A 19,310-nucleotide genomic window follows, 5' to 3' on the forward strand; every position below is an offset into this window, starting at 1 on the left:
ATGTGTGTTGCTTTGATCTATTACATATATATATGTATATATTTGTACATATAAACATATGTATATCCCGGCATCATCTGCCGGGAAGGGGTTACTATCATCCTTTTTTCGTTTTGTTTCGCTTTGACCGGCGCGCCGCAGCAGCGGAATTGTTGTATTTCCGCCTTTTATTTCATTTATTTTAAATTTATTTCACATTCATTTATTTGCATGAATAACCAACGCAACGAGTGACCGCGCGGCTGGCTGATTACGCCTCATGCCACATGCAACATTGCTTTTGTGCGTTTTGTTTGCGCTGAGCGCGCGACTTTAATGATAATGAAATGAGGCGCGCACAGATTTGTGTTTGTTGTTGTTGCTAATTTTTAACCCCATCTGACCGTTATTTGACCAACTCATATATGGTTGCATTAAATCTACAACTACAGAGCGCGTTGCATGCCAGTAAAGGCACTGAAGGCGCTGCGGTCAGGTTAGTCATTGTGTGCGGCGGAAGTGTTCAAGTTGTTGCACAACATGTCCTTGGTGTTGAGGACGCGTATGTTGTGCGTTTGACTACTATAGTATTTTATACAAACGCTAACGGTATATACGAGTATAACGGTCGCAAATTTAAAGCGCGCAAAATCCTAAGCAAAGTTTTGAGGCACGCAAAATTAAAAGTAGTGCGCGTTACATAGCGCCGTGCCGCCTGCAAACGCGCTAACTTCTAACACTTCGTTTGCGATACGCAACATACAGCAATAAGTGGCATAACGGTGCGCGCTACGACAGCAACCTACTAACGCGCCGCAATGTGGGTGACAGCGTGTATATGGTTACGCTTCCGTTTCCGGCTCCATACCAAATAAAATACTAACACAAGTGCGCTCAACGCTGCTCACACAGCAGCGCCAGCAACGGAGCAAGCCGTAGTGAGAGCTTATATGAGCGCGCGCTTGTGTCTACAAAGAGCGCTCACAGGAGCTTGTGTCTGCAAACAGCGCTCACATCAACTTGGCTAGCGCTTGAGTGGCGCGCAACCCTTTCGTCACTTTGCAGACCTGCCGCTTGGCCCACGCATACAATGGACTCAAGCAGCAGAGAAAAGGACTCAAGCGCGCTGCTGACGCGAGCAGCAACAGCCAGCGCTACAACTTTCTGTTGCGCGCGCGTGCAACTCAGCGCCACAAACGGACAACTCCACATGCGTGTGTGTGTTTGTGTGCGCACATATGTACGCCTTCACTTAATAATGCGTTGCTGGCGGAAAATGAGGCGGAATTTTGTAAATTTTCAACTCAAAATTGTGTTGCCGTCGTGCGCTTATCACTATTTGCATTTCTGCCGTGCCACAGCACTGTAGCCAGTCGACTATATTTCGTATTGCTAAATAGCGCCGCAACGCGTTACGCGCGCCAACACGTTAACAGTATCGAATTAGTAGCAGTTCACAAAACATACGCCATGCAACGCGCTCCTCTAAACAACCGGAACTTGTGAACACCAAAGCCAACACCGCAACTCAACGCCCAAAAATATCACGAAAATTTGCATACAACTCATTCTTTGTTGTTGTGTGTTGTTGTTGCCTGCAACGCCAACACCAACGCATCATTGCATTTGCAGCAGTGTTGCGGGCAGTGCATGACATCGCGCGCGCCACACTCGTAACGCCACTCGTGCGGCCGGTAGTAGTTTTTGTCGCCGTCGTTGCTGGTGTTGCCATTAACGTGTTACCGTTTACCGTTGGCGCTGTCTCGTTGTGTCGTCGTCGTCGTCGTGGCATATGTCACTCGGTATTTTGACCACCAACTTGGCGGCCGCATTTCCGGCTCACAAATTTGCGTAATTTAAAGTTGCACTTTGCATCGCATCGAAAGCATCGAGAGCAGCTTCGTACGCGCGTTCCGCGGCATTAAAATCGCACCTTTGCAAGTGCGTCTCGCTTTTCTCACGCGTGACCGCCGTTAATGCGTGTGCACTTTTGTTGACCAACTGACCAAAAGCGACCAGGTGGCAAGTGTAAAATTACAGGTTGCAAGTGGCAGATTTTTGTTGGTGGTGTCGCCACGCCATTTAGATTGTGGCAAATGCGTGTTTCAAAGTGCAGTGTAAACCAGAAAATCGACTGAAATTCGGTTGAAAATTTAAGCGTGAATTTGTACGTGGGAATTCTGTAACAGTTTTGTGGCATAATCGTCATATGTGTGAATAAAATAATTGAAAAAAATTACTTGTAAAAAATCTACTTTTGCGTGTGTAAAAAATCGTTGAGTTCTTGTTGGCGTAAGTTTGTAAAGTGTTGTGTAAATGTGAAAAATAAGTCAACTTTCTATTTGCTCATGATGTTGAAATAAATATTTCTTCACAATATCCACATAAAAGCAGCCAGCCAAATTCAGCAAGCTCATAAAAAGTGTTTATCACAAATGTAAGTGCCAAGTACTGCTTTCTGATATAAAAATTTCGCTCAAAAATTTATGTTTGTCTAACAAGAAACGATCGACATATTTTAAAAATCCTTAAAATATTTCTATTTGCCTATATGGTATAATATCCTCCAGACACCACCTCACTGAAAGCATCTTACAAAACAGAGCTTTCGGCATGTTTGGACCTCATATCTTCTTATTATTTTGCTCAAAATTGAAGGTGTGAAAAGAAAAATATTTAATGGCTGCCTAAAAAAATGTTTTTAAAATATCTGTGCACCTTTTGACGGCTCCAAAACTGAGAGAGTAAAAAACGACATGAATGAAAATGGTTTGAATGTTAAAAATCCTACCAAAAATTAATATATTTTGCTACAAACCTAGGCGATACTTAGGCTTTACATATTTGGTCTATAAATACTGAAATTGTGCGAGGAAAGAACTAATCTATCGGACACTTTTTAAATGTAAGCGTCATTAAATATATTTCATCTTCAAGCAATGATCTTTAGTCCTTCCTTATCTGTAAATGTGAATGTTACAAAAAACGAAGAAGCGTAAGAGTGTGAATTTTTAAGGGCTTACATAGGTTTCCTCGCAAAAAAACAGCCTTTTTTCAACATTTTTTTTTTCATATAAAAATTAAATATTTTATTACAACTTTTTTTTGTTACAAACATACACTATTAACAAAGAAACTCTGAAACTTTTGGAAGAATATACTTTAAACTCAGCCATTGCGACGATATCTCCGATGACCCCTCCGTGAAAAGATGCCCCGTTGGTAGGATAACTCCTTATAGCAAAATCTAAGGTGAAAAAATATGTGCTTTAGTAAAAATCTTAACTTAGAACTTGGACGAAGGAAAAAATCTGATAATTAGATTTTTGGCCAACATTTTTACAAAAAATGAAAATTTCAGTGAAGATTTCGCGTCATTTTTTTCAAATAGTTCTAATCGAAAAAAGTCCTTTATCCAGGTCTTTAAGAATTGTCTCTCAACGATCTGTGCAAAATTTCATAAAGTCCGTTGTGTAGTTCTCGAGAAATCTTGCCAAGCGACTTCAAAAACACAGTTTCCAGAAAAACGCGGTGAAAGACGGCGAACTTAGCCTAGCTAGCCTCGAGCGCACAAGTTCTCAAAGCTCAACTTAAAGATTTATAATAATATTCTAGAGATGTTGTAGAAATTAATAAGCAATAAAAAAACGTCGACTTTTTGAAACCCGTAAAACCCATATAACCCTTAAATGTTAAAGACATTTGATTTAGATTTTCCGCAAGAAAGACGGAATCTTTATTTCGACTTAAAATCAAAATTTAATCAAAAATCCTCAAATGTCAGAATTTTTTTAAGAAGTCAGTAAGTTTTATGTTTTTAGAAATCTTTACTTTCAAGCGAAAAAAAATCATACGAAATTGGAAAAATTATTCTCTCGTGGGTGTCAACAATCCCTGTGACCTTAAGTGGAAATATCGTGTCAACTATATCAAATAATTTATTGTGTACTTGAATGCAATTTTATTACGAAAAATTTGCACCTTAATTGCTAAATATTTTCTGTGACATTTCCTTGTTTCAATAACTCAAATAATTGCATGGAAAATTGTAAAAATATCTTTGGCTCAAAATTACTAAAAAAAAGAAGTATACTTACTTACTTTTAAAGCGAAAACAAAATTATGAAATAATATTGATCGAGAAACAGTGAATTATTCTAGAAAAAATAAATTGTGATGTATTTCTCCAAAACACAATTGTTTTCTTTATCAACTTCTGAACGCCTTAAAACACATTAGATTTGGTCTTCGGTAGCATAATACATAGCTGTGCGCCTAATTGTAGGCTACGTGTTTTATGTTGAATGTGAAAAGCACTTGTCAAATGTAAATTTTCATAAAAATTAATGCTAAATTATTTCACTGCAGTTATTTTCTGGATTATACAATGTGTCTGAATATCTGTGTTGAAATTTTGTTGAACATTATTGTCTTTTATTAGTTTCTTTTCGGCATAAGAAAAGAAAAATTGCTGTACTAAAAGAAAAACTCTTTAGAAAAATATTAATGAGCTATTATAGTATACTTCTTTCTATGGGGTTAAAGTATTTTTTGGTTTACAGCAGATGCTAAGGCAACTTCGTTAAAAAAATCACTTTTCTGTTTGTTGCAATGATGTTTCAAATAATGTTAAACTCTTTTGGGTTCATGAAAATGACTGCCAGTGATAAGGCTATTGAATTGTAATGATAAAAGTATCTAACTAAAAGAAACTTGCGCTAAATCGGTACTACCTATTTTTTTGATCTCTTGTGAAGTTTTTCTATTAAGAAAAATTCAATGCCGCTAATTTAGTGATGTGAGAGTGAATTACATACGTCAAATATGACAGTTAGTAAAAAAGCCCAAGAAAATTGTCTTGTCTAATTGAATTTCGTCACGCTCGCAGTAAACAATAAGTTCTGAAGTTGGCACATTTCTTCAGTTGTCCACTGTGTGTCGAGCTGGTGGGGATTATTTCGGGTAAAACAAGGTTAACTGTTATATCCTTTTTCTGGGAAAAGAGTTAAATTTTATTTTGAAAACCCAATTACCCGTTGTGGGATGACATCTGAAAATATTCTGTAAAATTTTCATGGAGAAATATTGAAAAATACAGCGATGACGGCAATTCCTCTAGAAACTTAAGCATTTGAAATTATAAGTCGCACGAGCCTTGAAAAATTTTCTAAAATTTTCAAAACATTCATAATTCCGTCAGTTATGCTTCAATCGAAATTCAAAGGCAAGATTCCCGAATATTACGTTTTTCACCCGAAAGTAATCTATGGCTAAAGAAATGTTACTGAATATCTTTGCATTGGAAAGCCTTATGTATGCTCAATTTCACTAATGACTCGCAATATACTTAAAATACATTTCTATGGTTTTGTATTATAAAATTAAAATATAATAAAAATATTATAAACAGTTTTTGATAATTTTTTTTTTAGTTAAAAAATTTCGAACTGTAATAAGAAGAAAAATTTTTGAAAATGATTAACTAGTGCGCTTAAAGCAACAAATCTCAACTTTTTAAAGGATTATTAAATATTTGACTCTTTCTGTATGATTTCTGCAATTTAACACAAGAATTGCTTATTATTATTGACAAAAAAATACCCGAGAATTGTAACCAAAACCAAAAAAATATTTAATTATTCCTTAATATATGTAGTTTTTCGCCTTTTAAGTAATCGCCCAATGATTTTTAGAGTCCTCAAAACATTTTTTGGGATGGCCTTCAGCTCCTTCAGTTAATTTTGTTTTATATCTTCCATCAACTGGAATGGAGCGGCAATTTCAGTTTGGGTAACAAAAAAAACACACCGCGCCAAATCTGGTGAATAGGGTGGTTGATCGATGGTATTGATTGCGTGCTTAGATTTAAATTCGGTCACAATCGTGGTCCATGCACTGGTGAATTATCATCGTGTAAAATCCGTGAATTGTTCTTCCACAATCTTGCTCATCGGCAATTATAATGCTCTCCACGAATGTGGCATCGGAACTTACACGATCAAGCATGTCCAAAGAGAACTCTTTACGTTATTCTTTTTGAAAAAAATCAGCTTTATCGGGACGAGTCAAGCAAGCAGCTGCTCTAAACAAACTGGTGGACAGATTGCGCTCATATTTGGTATAGTAATTAAGGACAGTACTACCTTAGTACTAACTTAGCAAAATACATTTGTTTGAAATGTGTTATAGCCGAGGAACTTAAATTATAATTTCAGGGTCATTTTTTTGACACAATATATATATTTATGTTTAGATCACCATGATATGATGAGTCATTTTGGTCATATCCATCCGTCTGACTATATATACGTGAATTTGTACCTCAGTTTTTGAGATATCGGTCTGAAATTTTGCATATGTCCCTTTCACCTCAAGCAGCTCCTGATGTGCTGGAATGGCCGATTTTGAACAACTATACCATATAGCTGCCGTACAAACTGGTAAATAAAATTCAAGTCCTTATGAGGAAAACTTATTTATTTGATAAGATATCGTCATGAAATTCGGTATAGATTATTATCTATGATGTACGTAACATTTATGAAGAGATTGGGCTACTAAAGCATATAGCGGCTATACAAGTTGATCAAATAAAATTTGCTTTAAGAGCATATGCGTCGATGAAGCTGAAGATAGCCTTTCTTCTTCTTAGTTATTTATAAATAAAAATAAATTACAACTGTAATATATACTGTGTAACAATTGTAGCAAATATGTTACGAATGCTAGAATATTTATGGAATTATATTTTTACACTGTAAGTTTTTATTAATTTTGTTTTTATTTATGCATTTTCAACTTCATTTCAATATTTACACAGACACACAGCGCCTGCACACAAAAGTGTATTTTATTTGCTTGTTGCAACAATTAATGTCGAGTAAAATTCTTACATGAAATCGAAATAATAACAATAAATTGATATTAAAACAAAATCGCAACGAAAACGCACCGAAAAGCGAGGAAAAAAGCTGCAGCGAAGGCAATTGTGAAAAAGTGAAACCTTGAAAATTGAAAAATTGCTGGCGCACCGCACTTATTTACCGCAAGTTTCACCGCGAAATTGATCATTCAATGGCTTACCGAGGGCAAATATCGGCGAGCAACTCGATAAAAAGCGCACTTCAACACAAGCGCAGCCAAAGCGAACGCACACACAAACATGTACTTGCAGCAGCTCTAAATGTGTGCTTGTGGCATTTGTAGCTGCGTGTGTGTGCGTGCGTGTGAGTCATAAAGTTGTACAAAAAGCAAAACAATAACAATAAACATGCAGTCACTTAAAAAATCATAAAAAAAAATTTAAATTTCATATTCAAGCACAACAACAACAGCGGCGGTGGCTGCGAGTTAACACCAAACAATTGCGGAAAAAACGCAGAAATTTACATGCAAAAGCAAAAACAAAACGAAAACGAACTAACCGAAATGAAATCGAGAAAAAATGCACAAGTGTACAACAGTTATTTGGCATTGCGAGCCGAACTCAGGCGTCCTCCCGCCGCCACCCACGCACCACCAGCGCCGCCATCAATCGCCACGGTCTACCTGCCGCCGCTTGACTGGCCAGCGCAGTTACTTCGCTCACCGCCTGCGTATATGTACATATATGTGTGTGTATGTGTGTGTGTGTCTCTGTATTTGTGCTTATGTGTGCGTTGTGTTGGCCGCAGAGTAGGCCAGTTGTTGGTGTAATTTTTGTTTTGAAGTGGTCAACCAACTGAGCGACCACAAACGAAACAAAAACAGAAAAACTGGCGAGCGCATAAAAACACACACATACTACAACAACAAAAACAGCAACATTGAATAAATAATGAAAGTAAAAAACAATGCCGTTGTTTACAACTTCGGCGCGGCAACAACAACAAAAGCAACGGCGATAACAAACAAAGCAACGAGATAATTATGAAATTGTCAGGGAATATAGGTCGTGTGTGTCGGATGCGAGCGCAAAAGCGCCTAAAAGCATGCCACGCATTGTAAACAAAGCGATTGTTATTCAATTAGATTTGTGAGTTGAGTTTTTTCATTTGGACGGAGTGGTCAAAGGTAGACCACATGCTGTGTTTACTTAGAAAAATTACAAATTACGAGAAATTTCATATAAATTTAGTTAATATATTATTGAAAACTTATTTGTGCAAATTTTGATTTCGAAAAAAATGGAACTCAAAAAAAATTCTTTCGTGATTTTTCAGTTTTTTAAAGAGTGTTACACCAGAAACGTGCAATTAATGGCTCCTTAAAATTTTTTTATTTAATTTTTTTTTATTTTCTTAAAAATATTTTCCAATTGCCTAAAAATATTAAAAACAAAATTAATTAAACTCGTAAAACAAAAAATGCATTAAAAATTTCGACTTTTGAATATTCTTTCTAGTGTAACTACCGGTTTTTGTAGACCAGTGCCTAAAAGTGTGCTTAGCTAAGTAAAAAATGTATTTAAATTGACTTAATGCATAGATTTGCAGTGTAGTTCACAGTTAATTGCTCAAAAGTGTATTAGATAATACGATTAGTTATGTTTTTGGTTCAAAAAATTGAGAATTTCATACTTTAAGGAACGTTTCTTGCACTAATAAATTAAAAAATATTTTTCGAAAATTTTTGACAAATTTAATAAGAAGGTTGACATATAAAATATTATTAGAAACATGTAAATTTTGAAAATGCTTATACGACAGTTTGGATATTATTCTCAGTAAACGCCTAAAGGTATGCTAATGCCAAGAAATCGTATTTTGATTACTATTATTCTTGAACTTTCATTGATCAACTGAACAGGAAATGAACATTAACAGAACAGAAAATGAACTGAAAAGGAGCACCCAAAAACCGACTATAAAAACATCAAAGGATAACAATTTTGAGAATTTTTTTTTGCATAAAAATTTTAAAATTATTTATTGAAAATCTTTTACAAATTTACTCAGCATATTTATATATTTAATAAAAAATAACTAAATTTGAACAGCTTTATTCCGGCACTTTAAGTTTTTTGCAGGATATCGCTTAAAAGTATGCTAAAAGTTATGAAAAATTGGATTTTATGCCTTTTTTATATTTTAAAATTAATTATTGACAATTTTTTCCAAATTTATTAATCATATTTATATAAGGAATAAAACAAATGCTAAATTCGAACAGCTTTATTCCGGACCTTTAAGGTTTTTTGCAGCATATTGCTTAAAAGTATGCTAAAAATTATTAAAAATTGGATTTTTTGTCTTTTTAGATTTACTTTTGCATTTGCACGTTTAGCTTTAACAAAAATATTGGTAACTTAAAGAAAAATACCTTTTTGACTTTTAAGAATTAGTTCTTGCAACTTAAAAAAAATATTTTGCTTATTTCTGTAGAAATATTTTTTTTACAGAAAACGTTTTGAAAATATATTTGAAAATTTAAACACAATAATTTGCTGATATGTCTTTAAAAAATTTGCGTTTGGAAAATTTTAAGCGCGTGGTTTCGATTTTTTGCGGTGAAACACCTAAAAGTATGCTAAGGTATATGCAAACTTTAATTTTTGAGAGAGTAGTTGAAGGATTGATGTAATATTTTTTACTCCAAATTAATATAAAATTGGAAAAAAATCTATTAGAAAATAAATTTTTGGAACGCCTAAAATTATACTACTAATAATCTATTAATAACAAAATTATATGCAGTATATCGTCAAAATAAGTTGTTTAACCAAATTTGTTAAAGAAATACAAATTAATGAAAATAATAATAATTTTGAAGTTTCCCGCTGTAAACAAATAACGAAATTTTTTTTAAGTAAAAATTAAAAATTTTTTTAAATATTTTCTCAAATAATAGAAAAATTTTTATAGACTTGTTTTTGTAAATTTTAATGAAATAGTATGCAAATATTTCCAAAAACTACTTTTGGAAATACAGTTTTCTTGTGAATTACCTTAGGTAGTATTTGCAGAGTTGTAAACGAATGTTGCCTGAAGGTATGCTTCTCTAAATATATATTTTTTATAAACGAGAGAAGCAGATTTACGAGGGCTGTCCGAGAAATAACCGACCTACCCATGATGCACGCGACGTTTTCAAAAAAATTTTTGTTTTTTTCTACCTAGTCTCCTTGTAACTCCACACCCTTCTCCCAGCGATGCACCCACCTCTGCAACCCTTCTAAATAGTACTTGGCGTCTTTGTCTGCAAAATACGAGTTCACGAAAGAGATTGCATCCTCATTTGACGAAAATCTCTGGCCGCCGAGCGCAGTTTTAAGTTGAGGAAACAAAAAAAAGTCGCTTGGTGCTATATCCGGTGAATAAGGTGGATGGTCAAGCAGTTCGAACTGCAATTCGTGGATTTTCGCCAGGGCGACTGTTGAGGTGTGAGATGGTGCGTTGTCTTGGTGGAACAAGACTTTCTTTTTTTGCAAATGTGGTCGATTTTTCGAAATTTCTTCCTTTAGATTGTCCAATAATGATGCGTAGTATGCTCCTGTTATAGTTTTTCCTTTTTCCAGATAGTCGATAAAAATAATTCCATGGCTGTCCCAAAAAACGCTCGCCATCACTGTCCCAGCCGAATACACAGCTTTAGGTTTTTTTGGGGCTGGTTCCCCCTTTTCAATCCACTGTTTAGATTGGTTTTTTGTTTCGGGCGTATAATGATGAATCCAAGTTTTGTCTACAGTTATCAATCGGCGCCAAAACTCGGTCTTATTGCCTCTAAACTGAGCCAACAGAGCGCTGGAAATGTTCATGCGCGCACGTTTGTGGTCTAGCGTAAGCAAACGCGGCACACAACGCGCGGACAGCTTTCTCATGCCCATGCCCAAATCTTAGTTTAATATGTGACAAACAGTTTCTTTTGACATCTTCATAATCTCAGCTATTTCCCTAACTTTAATCCGGCGGTCGTCTAGTACCAATTGATGAACTTTAGCGAATATATCTTTAGTGGATACATATTTTGGACGACCACTACGTTCATCATCTTCCAAGCTACTGCGACAACGTTCAAATTCAGCTGCCCAAAATTTTACGGTGGTAAACGATGGTGCAGAGTCACCATACGCAGAGTCCAACTCATCTTTGATTTGTGAAGGCGTATTGCCTTTCAAAAATAAAAATTTAATTACAGCTCGATATTAAATTTTTTCCATTTTGGGGAAATCACCGAAATAGACTCACAAAAACGACTGTCAACAGATAATTGCGCAAGATAAATTTCTGAAATTTTGGCGAGTAGCTATTATAATATGCACAATTTGAAGTAGAAACTTTTTTTTTCAGATGTGCCGCTAGCTTCACGTTGAGGTCGGTTATTTATCGGACAGCCCTCGTATATGAAGCCAATTGAAAAAAAGTCGGGGTATTATTTGGAAAATTTGTGAGCAAAGGCAGTTGGAAAGTTCTACTGCTATTTTCTATTATTTCGACTACGCCTCACATTGTGCTACACTAAAACTAAACCACTTAATATATTTTTCTTCTGAAAATTAGAAAAAATTGTAAAAACTATTTGTTTCCTAAAAATTTAAAATGAAATAATAAATTTTTACAAAAATAATTTGCTTCCAACTCCTTTACTCAAACCATTTTTAAATCACCCACACACCACCTAAAATTATGCTCAAACAAATAATATCAATTGTGCTAAAAATTGTGTCACACACCATGCGACACTCCCCTCAGCCCGCTAACCTTCAAACATCAACCTCCGAATATCAGCGATACCAAACAAGCCGCAAAAGTGGCTTTTATTTGTGGCCAACAAAATAGCGTGTCAGGGTGTTTGTGGCGATTTGTAAATCAGCGGTTTTACTTTGCTGCTGTTTTGACTGGCCAACACACAACTAGGGAAAAAAATTACATAACCATATGACTTTTGCAAACAAAGAAAAAACTGAATTATTGAGCTATTTTGGAAATGTGAAAAAAGAGAAAAATTGCTGCATGAATTAAAACAATTAATTAGTCACTAATTAATTGGCAACTCAATTCCATTATTTTTTTAGATTTTTGTCATTTCATTTCATTTGAACTCACATGTGTTGAATGATTTTGCGTTTTAATTATATTTAAAATAGAAATTTCTAACGAATCGAGAACGGTATTAATTGAAATTGAATTATAGTGCTATTAATATAGAAATATATGCAGGCACATAAAGAAAAAGATGGGAAATTTATTGACAAGCGTGAGTTATAAGAACATATATATAAACAAAGAATTTTAGAATATGAGTATGAGAATTTTAGTACGAGGTACTGGAAGCGGTATCGTTTGTGCGGCCACAAATCCTGTTGCAATTCGTTTTCACCGCAGGCCTTCTAAAGAATGACTACTCTTCATGGACCACTAATAGCACTGCATCTGGTATCGGAAAGAGTCAAAACTGGTCTACCCGCGGCTGATTAGCCTACCAGACTAACGTAACGTAACCTGAGAATAAACAGTTAGATGATTTCCAATAGTAGAGAGTATCCACACTTCACTATCAGCGTGGAGGCCGTCCTAATTATTTTCGAAAAATTTGCAAACATGCTTCTATTTTTTTGTTGCTTTTTCTAAGACGATGTTAAGCCTGTGTAAAGTGTCTGAAACCTGAATTCTATATCTGAAAAATTTCGGTTGCTTAAAATGTGTTTCACTGCGATAGAATGGTCTCCAAAATGTAGAATAAAGATAATAATGATTTAAGGTAGACTTGAAGAAAATTCGGATGCAAGTTCGAGTCCGTTTCTGTTATGTGAACTTAACTGTTCCTCCGATACGAAACACGAAAACTATTGCCAATCCACTATATAATTCGCTCTACGTTCTTGATTCTCAACTTGATTTCCAGTGGAACAAATGAGATACCTGAAACTCCCTTGAATCACGAAAAAGGGTTTGTGATATTAATTATTACGTTTTCGACGTTTTTATTACGACACAGTTGTTAAAACTCGATGCCGATGACCTTTGATTTAATGAATCAATTCGTAAATTAAGGAAAATTTTGGCGATTACTGTATACGCCTTGATGTACCTTGCCACCCCGTGAAGAATTGTGAAAAAAGAGAGACTTTAACTCAGCTTTTAGATAGCCAGTTTTGATTCTACCCAACTTTACCTTAAGTTTCATGTAAAGCAAAATGTACGCTGGCAATCCTTGAATTAAATTAACCGAAATTTATTTAAGAATACTAAACACCAATAAAACTGAGATTTTTATTTTTAAATACGGAAATCTTAAATAAAGAAAGGTAGCAATTCAAAGAGAAAACACCATAACTTCGACGGCACCGACGCAATTTTCTTTTGCATTTCTTATAGCAACTATATCTATAACCAAATCTGACAACGTAACTAGCAATGGTAACTAAATGTTATAGTGATAAGCGGCAAATTTCTTTAAGATAAATTCTCATTATGGTAAATCAAAAAGTTTTTCATACAAGATATTTACTTCGATCGGTAAGTTTGCATAACAGCTAAATGCTATAGCTGTTCGATCTGGACAATTCCCTCAGAGAGTGTAGCATTCTCTTAAGTAATAATACGTGTAGAATTTCGTGAAGCTATCTTTAGAAGAACTTAATTTTGATTCATCAGTTTGCACGGGACTATATCTTTTGGACCACCAATATCGGCAGTTCCAACAATGAGCAGTTACTTGGGTAGAAAAGAACGTTTCACAGTGATATCTTAAAAACTGAAGGTCTAGTTGACGTATATACACACAGACTAACTTACAATTAAATAAAATATTTTGTTCACACTAAATATTTTCTTGATATTTTGATACTCGTATTGGATTTATGAGTGCTGACAGTGATGGCCAATCTAATGTAACAATATGGTTTTCTTGTTTCAGTTGAGTACACAGGCGATTCCTATGTTTCGGATCATTGTTTTCTTGTAGTATGCAATCATGGTTATTTTTGCCACAAAACAATTCTGCTGACTTCAGAACACCCATTTGTTATAATTGAATCATTCCGGCGGCTTTCAGATTTTCTGTGAAGCACCTCAAATCCATGAGCAGAGAAGCATCCTTTAACAAGCACCGGTGCTTAATCATTTTATTGAATAAATATTTATCCTTTGCTTAGCTAAACGCAGCTCAAGAGGTCGAACAAAGTAAAAGTTGACTCATCAATTAATATTACATTACTCCAATCACGATTGTTGTTGTCCTGCAGGACCGGCTTTCAATCTGTGTTTTTGAAAGTAGTGGCTTGATTACAGTACTGCTTCGTTTGATGTCAAATCTCTCTATTGTACGAGTATTTAGAGATATCTATATATATTTCTAATCCCTTTTTAAATAAAATTTTCTTCTATTATACTTAGCAGCGGTTTCTTCTCAAAAAGAATCGCAATAACATTGTCCTCATATTTAGGTGTCGTGTGATTCCTAACTCTTTCTGGCTAGACATCTACGTTACAATTTTTTTATACTGACCAGATCTTCTCTCTACAAATATAGAAATGGTATTTAAATACTTTGCAGTTTTTTAATAATCGGATCTTTAAGATAATTCGTTGGAAACACTCCTTCAAAACGTTTCTTATGCTGAGTACTCATTTTGCTTATTTGATGGCAAGAGCGTGACACTTATTAACATTTTTGAGAAAAAAAAACAAACTTGTCTGCCAATTGTTTGTGCATCGTTTATTTTTGAAAAATATATGTAGGAATATACTTTATAGGGTCTTCGGCTCTTACTTCCAGGTACTCAAAATCTGTAACAAACTTAATATAACCTGCGCAGGCTAAAAGAACACAAAAACCGCTTCATCGGTTGGCCACCAGGAGGCAACACCCGCCACAAACAATGCTTTAGGCCGCTGTCACCGCAGATGGGCTCTCTCCAATTGTTTTCATCGAGCCTGGCGTCAAAGTAAATGCGACATATTTTCGGGAAAGTGTTCTGGAGGCTGCTTTGAAGCCGTGGGCAAACAAACATTTCGGTTGCAAACCATGGAAGTTTCAACAAGACTCAGCACCGTCTCACAAAGCGCGAGTGAAGCAAGAATGACTAAAAAACAATTTTTCGCGCTTCATTACGACCAAACAATGGCTCTCGAATTCACCAGATACGAATCCAATGGATTAATCTCTATGGGTCATTTTGGAGAGCAAGGTCCGAAGTAAAAAATACACCAGTTTCGAGATGCTGAAGAAAGCCATTATCCATGAGTAGGCCAAAATACCAAAAAGTTACATTCAGGAAGCTTGCGATTCGTTTTTTGACCGTCTCAAGGCCATAGTTAAGGCGAAAGGTGGTCATATCGAGCAAAAGTGAATTGGTCCTGAATTTATGATTATTTTCACACATTTTTTACTTTAAAAAAATAAAAATAAATTTCTAAACCGAATTTAGGGCTTTTTTAATAGGTTACCGGACCCTGTGTGCAAATACAGTACGCCAAAAGCGGTGTCTCTTAATTTTTAAACCATTTGCAAACTAAAATTTATATTCAACATTGAAGGAAGCAATTTCGATATACAAAAAAAATACTAAAAAATATAAACATGCAAGTTCGCTCAATTTATTCGCTAACAAAAGGCCTGCAAGTACACCAAATAAATCTGGCAATATATTTTATAACCGAAAACTGTAATTTATTAGCGCGCAGTAAACGCGCCATTTTGTTTTTCTTTCATTTTTTATTTTTGGTTTTCGTTTTTTGCTTAATGAGCGATCAGTGGATTTAAAGCGTATTAAATAATTTTATGACAACTCGAAATCATATTTCAGCGCGCCACAAAATGCGGCATTAAAATGCAGCAATTTTTCAGCAACGAAAGCAGCGGTCAACGGCGCGCCCAGCCGCCGGTCGCCGCCTCGCTTTGAACGAATGCGCAAAGCAAGAAATTTTGTGAGTTTTTCCGAGCGCGGCCGCCGCAGCGGTGCCATGTTGCAGAGCTTACGATAATTAAGTGCACATTTTTGCACAAATCCCGACATTAAATTGTCAATAATTAAAATTAACAGCCATTTATTTTGGGTGTATGAGCGTAGGTGAATATGTGTCGCTGAGTGAGTATGTGTTTATATCTACATGTGTGTGAGCTTATACATGCAAGTCGTTGGGTAGAGCAAAATCCTGCGCATATTTTTGCAACGCGCCACTAATTAATAAACACAAAATGTCCACATGCCACGCCCCCTCCGGCCACAATAATGCGCGCTTTAAGTTTTAAGCAGCGCCGAGGCAATATTTTTTCATAAAATAAGTATAACAAATAACAAACAAAGGCATTGATTATAAAGTGCCAGAGCATGAGTTAATTTTACACATTACACCGTTCATGTTGCATGCCACATACACTCAATGGTTTTTTATTTCTTCTCCAAGCGGGTGTGTGTGTGCGCACGCTTGCAAGCGTGGGCGTTGATTGAGGTATGTCACATTATTTAATGCGCTTATAAAAGTGTTCTCCATTAAAAACAACAACAACAGCAACAAAAACGCGCGCCAACAATATCATATCCGCAAAATATCACCTTCCGTGAACGCTTACGCGCCGCCAGCCAAACGCGCGCGCGTGTGTACATTGGCTGAGGGCGTTTTAATTTGGCATACTTTGCACTGGCGCGGACGGACACGCACTTATCCGCTCGGATGCGCAGATTGGCGCATCGACACGCAGACAATTAATAAGAATTACAAGTTGTTCACTAGCAGCCACTAACCGCAGCAGCATCAGCAGCAGTAGCGCGGGCGCGCACACACAAACACACACTTCCGCTGAGCGAATACAAGTGCTCAGCGCGGATTGAAGCAGCTTAACTGCAAACAGATCTGATCAGCTCAGCATAACCGCCGTGCCGCCTACATACATTTACGCTCGGTGCGTGGCGCGGCGCGGCGCTCGCTGACGGCTGGCCGCCATTACGCCAATAACTTAATAAATCATCGCACATTCGTTGCAAGCAGCAATACTTGCGAAATTGTTGTCAATAACAACAACAACAAAAACAACAACTGCAATTGGTAAAGCATACGCGCGCACACAGGCAAACACAAGCGCGCGCGCTGCCACCACAACACAAAGCCGCGAAAGCACAAACGCGCCGCGCACCGCTCGCTACGCGCCAACATTGTTGCTGTCACGACATATATATTTATGTATGTGGCGCATCATCGTCGCCAGCAATCTGCGCTGTTTGGCTGGCTGTCGGTTGTCGGTTGCTGATTGGCACGCATGGCAGGCAGGCACAGCCGGCCGAAGTCGCTTGGGTCGGTCAGCGCGTCCAAAATGCATAATTCAATAAAAATCCGCAAATTCCTTTAATCCGACGATATTCATTAAAATGAGCCCTGGGAAACATGAAGTGGATTACGCGACACGTATACGCCCTGTTGGTTCGGCCGCGGTGGGCAATCAATGGACAGGCGGCGGCAAGTTGCGCGCAGACACACTCGCGCACACACAACTAAAAAGTAGTAATTACTCACACATGCTTGTAAGCGCGCGTTTGATTGTGTGTGTGTCTGTGGACTTACTTGTTCGCGGCACAGTAGCAACAGCCAGCGACCGCTTATCGTATTGACGTTGCTTGCTCTTGGCCGGCGTATGCGTGTCAATTAAATCCACTTAAAAAGCGCATTTATGTATGTCGCGCGCCGCGTTTGTGGCGAATGAGCCAGCGTTTACGGCAACGCGCGACCGGCTATGACGCGCTTTAATGGCCGCACTTGCTGAGTGTGTGTGTGTGTGCGTGTGGGTTTGTTGGCGTTACTGCATTAACAAGCGACCGATTGTTTGGTAGTTTATTAACACAAACGACCGCCGCCAGGTGGTGTCTTTTGCATATATGTATATAAATATATTTATAAGCATACTTATGTATCCAATATATATATATATAATATAAGTACATATGTATGTATTAATATAAAGTTGTCTGCAAATAGCAGTTTGTTGCATGCAATATTTGCCACGCATGCATATTTTGTAATGAGACTTTATGGTAGCGTCCACATAATATACAATGACAACAGCAAAAGCCAACGCCGTCGTTATTACTATGTAATTAAAACAACAAAACTTGAAACGGCATCATACGTTGTAATAATTATTACAATAACAGCAAAAAGTATAATAGCGATAAGGTAAAATTTAGTTCCAATCTTTATTTAAACTAATATGGCTGTGTGAATAGCCGTTGAGAAATATCGGGAACGATCTCTCCCAGCCGTTCGATACCAAACGAGGTTCAGAAAAGGCGACTCCCTTCGACAATGCGACTTCTTCAACGGCCAATAGGTTTTGTCGTTTGATAAGGAAAACACAATTTTATGATTCAAAATACACTTTATTATTCAGTATAATCTACCTGAACCTCCCAACGATCCTCCAATCTGTGGATCCCATCCATGAAGTGAGAATCCGGTAGGTCTGGCCTCTTCCTTTGATGAAATAAAGTTTTTGAGTTCTGGTAACAAATGGAAGTCGCTGGGGGCCAAATTTAGTGAAAACGGTGAATGCTCCAACAATTCGAACTTTAGTTCACGGATTTTAGTCTTTGTCAAAATGCACTTGTGACACGGTGCATTGTCCTGATGAAAAATAATTTTTTTCTTCTGTAAACCGGGTCTTTTTCACGAATTTTTTCCTTCAACTGGTCCAAAAGGTTGCAATAATATTTAGATTTAATTATTTTACACAAACAAAATTCCTTTCGCATACCAAAAAACTGATGCCATAATCTTCTTGACCGATTTCCGTACACGAACTCGTTTCGAAGCCGAACAACCAGCTTCACAATACTCCTTAGCCTCTTGTTTTGATTCAGAATCATGGTAATAGATCCAAGTCTCATCCATAGTGATGAATCGATGCACAAAACCGACTTTATCCATTTAAAAATGCTCCAAATGTTGCTGGGAAAGTCGCATTCGAATGTGTTTTTGTTCCATTTTTAGGGAATGTGGCAGCCATTGTGCACACAGCTTTCTAAAACCCAAAATTTCATTTAAAATTTAACTCACACTGCCTAATGAGATATGAAGAGCCTCTACTAAATCTCTTTCAGTCAATCGATGTTCCCCAAAATCATATCCTGTATTTTGGATATGATTTCTGGGTGTTGTTGCTTTGTAAACAAAAAATGTACAGATTGAAATGAAACTTCCCATACGTTCATATGAAGAGTGTACCAACAAAAAAAAAATGTTGGGCTGTAGCAATGCCCTCTCTTATCAAACGAAATTACTTGCTGATCAACCTGGTACTGCAGGAGAAAATAACTCAAGTAATTAATTCTTCTCTCTCTACACTGGATAAGGAAGCGAGGTCTGGCAGTGAACGAAGATAAGACGAAATATGTCCTGTCATCAAACAAACAGTCGTCG

The 19,310-nt window shown here is 36.6% G+C and overlaps 1 protein-coding gene across 2 annotated transcripts in view; it reads left to right on the plus strand.

Annotated features, from left to right (window-relative positions):
- Positions 1 to 2,294: 2,294 nt before the first annotated feature.
- The window catches only part of LOC105226985 (runt-related transcription factor 3), a 91,780-nt gene continuing 74,764 nt past the window's right edge, over positions 2,295 to 19,310 (plus strand). For both annotated transcript variants that reach the window (XM_049455313.1, XM_049455314.1), the window contains exon 1: positions 2,295 to 2,416. The gene's annotated coding sequence lies outside the window, so the exon portion shown is untranslated. The remainder of the gene's footprint in view (positions 2,417 to 19,310) is intronic.

Source organism: Bactrocera dorsalis, chromosome 4, assembly GCF_023373825.1.
Source record: "Bactrocera dorsalis isolate Fly_Bdor chromosome 4, ASM2337382v1, whole genome shotgun sequence".
NCBI classification, from domain to species: domain Eukaryota; kingdom Metazoa; phylum Arthropoda; class Insecta; order Diptera; family Tephritidae; genus Bactrocera; species Bactrocera dorsalis.